Source organism: Convolutriloba macropyga, chromosome 10 (genome assembly GCF_964194025.1).
Source record: "Convolutriloba macropyga chromosome 10, txConMacr16.3, whole genome shotgun sequence".
Taxonomy (NCBI): domain Eukaryota; kingdom Metazoa; phylum Xenacoelomorpha; order Acoela; family Convolutidae; genus Convolutriloba; species Convolutriloba macropyga.
The window spans coordinates 35,075,057-35,079,824 of NC_134477.1; positions in this window are offsets into that span (position 1 = coordinate 35,075,057).

Below are 4,768 nucleotides of genomic sequence, written 5' to 3' on the forward strand. Positions count from 1 at the left end.
CTAAAACACAGGGGGCAGTTTTCATTTAATGCAACTCAGCAGCAACTGAAAGGCATCCGGGCGGGGTGGGATGATAATCTTGTAAAATGTTACAAGATTTTTGCAAAATTTGATTTCTTTATAAGATCTTGCAAAGACGAATGCTTTGTTTAGGCGTGTGTGTGTTTACGTGTAGCTATAGTTAAAATTTGTTCTCTGGCAGTGTATTGGTTAAAACCTATCAAACCGATACATTTTAAACTGTCATTGAAAACGGAATTATAGCTCAATTCGAGGCAAAGCTGCAACTAATGAAATCACAGTAAAAGCACAGTAATTTTAGAGGGATAACTGTTAACCAACAAAAGACTTCAACCAGGAAATGTAAACGTTAGGGAATTACGCTTGTTACAAGTTGTAATTCTGATAAAAAAGTTATATGACTAAAGCTATCATGCTTCCCCGATTTCAATTCAAAAAATATTATATTTCATCATCATCTCTGATTTTATTTTACCGTAGTCCATGTAAATTAGAAGTTCTTGAAGATATTAAACTGCAGCACAAATTTGTCGGAATAATGAAGTATATGCCTATTTTTATGTTTATCCAACCTTAAAAAAAAATTTGGACCGTTGGCGAATCTAAAGACAATTTTCGCGATTATTCTTTTAATGAGCATAAATGCAAGGATGAACTTGCACTTTCTGTGTTCTAAATTTCCAAAACAAGGAGTCTTTCATTATATTTTACACTATAACAATTTACAGGTAAATTGATTATAAAATGCAGGTAAATTTAACTAGAATTTGCAAGCAAATTTATTTTTTTTGCAACTTATCTAGAAACTATCTGCAAGCAACCTAAACGAATTGAAATTCTAGGTAAATTTGCTCGCAGTCTATCTAAAAATTAGTGTTACTCTCCTAGACTATTAACAGCAAAATAATTCTGTAGGTAGCAAATTGCATGTAAATATTGCAGGCAGAATTGCCTAGAAATGACATTTTGCAGGCAAATTCTAAGTAGATTGTAGACTAATTTACCTAGAAGTTTATCTGCTAAAAATGTTCTAGGTATTTCTACCCACAAAACCTTATGCAATATACGCAACTAAATTCTATGCACCTAATACGAAATCGTTGTATTGAGTTTGCAGGTAACTTCTAAGTAATCTAATATAGATAAAGAGCACGTATTTTTGCCGGTAATTTTGCAAGTAGTTTTAACTGCAATTTTGCTCACCTGCAAACGTTGCAGGTAATTTCACCTAGACATTTGTTAGAGTGAAGGTGAATAACTTTATATTCTACTTTGTTTCAATTTTAAATTGTTTGTTCTATTTGCTATTGAACGTATATTTTTGGTTCAAATGTAAAAGTTCTGACACGATGCCGTCACCACCCCCTGTAACATATTTGCATATCTTGAATCAATTTTCCTGTGTTGAACACTTAATACGTACTCTAGTTCCAGAAAGGCATAAATTAGTAGTAAGATAATAGGGTACTAAGATAGGGGGGGGGGTTATCCTTCGAATTAATACGTGTGATAATAGGGGGTTATCCTTGGCGGCGCTACATGTAAAACAACGGCCGTGCGTGATACATGTAAATTGGCATGTAGGTTGTGCGGAAAAGCCTGGCTAGAGTCATTTTTGAGTGATCGTTCATAAAATCATATGGCTACAATTGCTACAGTTGATTTGAAGAGTATTCACGAAACTTATAAGGAAATCGAAAAAGAATATTCACAATACGGTGAACGGTTTTTATACTTTTTAGCTACTTGTCTTCATTTGGATCCTGAGATTGATTTAGATATAGCTTTGAAACTACAACCCTATGGTGGTTTGATTGGCATCGACAATTTAGCCCTCGACAAATATTTCAAATCGTTCAAAGTTTTGAGACTGCATGCGATACTTCACGACGCTTCCGGTTTTGTATATGAATATAGTGAAAAAGGTCCAGGCTATTCCTACGTAATACCTTGTTCAGTCACAAATGAGTACCTTGGTCATGTGACTGGAATTGCTTTTTGTTTATACGTAAAATCCTTCAAAAATAGTTTATTCAATTTGCTGGAATGTTGAAATCTGGAGCAGTTGTTCTTGATTTTGAAGGCTTTAGAAGTAAAAAATCTGGATGTATAATAAAAGAACTTGCGGTATCTACCAAAAATTACAACGATACAATTTCGTTTTTACCTCCAAACTCATTTAACATACTTTCTTCGAGTGAGCAAAGATCTTTCCTGTGGGTATCTAAATTTCTTCATGGTCTCTCGTGGGAGACAGGAGAGTACCCTTATCATTATTTGCAACAGATTTTTCAAAGTATAGTTCTTCGATTTCCCTTTTCTGATTTTTACGCAAAAAGATTAGAAAAACGGAAACTTTACGGCAGCTGTTACAGAGGAACGTTATCAACTTGGAAACTTTGTTTTGCCCAAAAATTGAACACTTGAAATTATATCGGGAGACACCAGTTTGTAAATTACATGCATTGAGTTGCCCAAAACAACAAAGAAGCAAGCATTGTGCCAATAAGAAGGCAAAACTCTTTTACCAGTGGCTGACGAATGAATCGTCGGTTGGAGAAACCAGCTCCGTCTCTACTTCAAGTGAATTTGTCTCCAAATTTGACAGTTTACAGTTGCATAACGCCTGAAAATCAGTTAACGGTTACTCTTATCAAGGAAGAAAAAATTGACACAAGAGGGCAAACAGTTTTGAGAAAACAGCAGATCGTGTGTGCTGGTGCTGAAATAGAAGCTTTCAAGAAGTATCTGTCTCTACTGGAGTACTTTCAATTGTACCATGTCTTTACAAAAGAAAACGAAAAGGTTGAAACTAACCCCTTTACCTACGCCCAAGCGTGCAGTGCCAATTCTGATGTCTCTGGACGATGAGACTCTTCCCGATGAAATCAAGCAGCTGATTAAAGAGAACAATGTAGAGTCAATTGTTTTTAGAGATAAACAAGATTCGATGAATGCAAACTATACAATCACTTACAAACAAGGAGACAACGACTCTGGATATGTTTTGTATGAATTTTTTATTGTTGAATAATTATGTAACATTCTTGAAAAGCAATTCATTTTTTGAATAATTTTGTTTCAAAATGAGTCAAACCGAAGATCAACTAGATTTGGGCGGAGGCATAACTGACATGGTTTTTGACGCTGACCACCAAGAAAGACGATCTTGGAGGTTTTGCAATTCGAGATTGCCTCGATCAGAGGTTGTATACTTTACACAAATCTTAATAATAATTTTTCTTATAACTGTGTCTCTCGCCAAGTTGGTTTTTTTCAGTCTCGACTGTGAAGAATCCACATTTTGGTTTTCACTTCTCTCTTGTACAGTTGGATACGCTCTTCCAAATCCAAAGTTATGAATAAAATTATTTCCAACTCTGACCGGTTGTTCATGGCTCTTTGCGGGCCATCTTGTTGCGGGAAAACTGAGCTCATTTTCAAAATGTTATTAGTTGGCACTTTTTTCCCAGAATTTCAAACAATTTATTATTTTTATCAGCACGATCAGCCCAAATTCCAATCATTAGAGAAGAAACTGAACATACATTTTAAAAAATTCTCTAATTTTGAACTCATTTCAGAGTTAGACAACTGCCTCCTTGTGTTCGATGACTCATGTGAAGAAATTTTTAATGACAAAGAATTTTCAAAATTAGCAACCGCAGGGCGACACAGAAACATCAGTGTAATTTATGTTAACCACAATTTGTTCCAGCAAAGCAGATGGTCCAGAACAATTTATCTAAATACAACACATATCATATTGTTTAAATCACCACGTGACACACAACAGATTACTTTTATTGGTAGACAGTTGAATAACTCTCAATTTTTAAAAGAAAGCTATGAGCTGGCAACTAAAGAACCGTTTGGTCATTTATTAATTGATTTGGATCCCAAAACATCAGACGACTTGCGCTACTGTTCAAATATTGTTCCTCCAGGACCATCAATTTTTTATCTGCCATCAGCTAAAGCCGTTATTACAAGTTTAAGCGATGAGAGAGAAAGAAGTTTGTATGCTGGGGCGGCTGCTAAACATATCGGACACAAAACTAAAAGAGAAGATAGAGAGAGCTCCAAATCATTTCATTAAATTCCTTTGCGAATGTTTGCTCAACATTGTCAATGGTAATGTTCCAATACGAAAAAGTTTTGTCCAAGGCTATGAAAAATCATTCAGAAAACTATTGTCTAGACAAACAAGTTTGAAAGAAAAGAGGCAACTTTTTGCTAGAGAAACAGATTTGGTCAAAACTGTTGGTTTCGCTTGTTATCGTTATTTGACAAAATCGTAATGCACACCGAAGAATTCATTTTAATTCCAAAACGAATGTTTGCTTCACATCAACCGGTAAAAAAAGAAATTTTGGACAATCCCCCTTACAAACAGAAAGCTGCACAGCTGTCTCTTTTGCAAAGAAACCAGTCGAATTCAATGGAAAAACCAGATAGAGCAGTTGAACCAGTTGAGACTGCAGACAAAATGATTGAAACAGCAGAAGAGGAAAAAACAGAACCCATGAGCGAAGACAGCGAGATTGAACCAGTAGTCAAAAAAACAAAGAAAAAGCGAAGATTTCGACTCCATATTGTTAGAGCTAGATTTTATGAATAAAAACCAAATCAAAAGATCAAAAATCATACTTGACTTGATTAACCAATCTGAAACAGTAACTGTAGAGTCGAACGACGTTCTTCACGTAAATAAAGAAAGACTGGGCATTAAAGCTTCAACATTTCT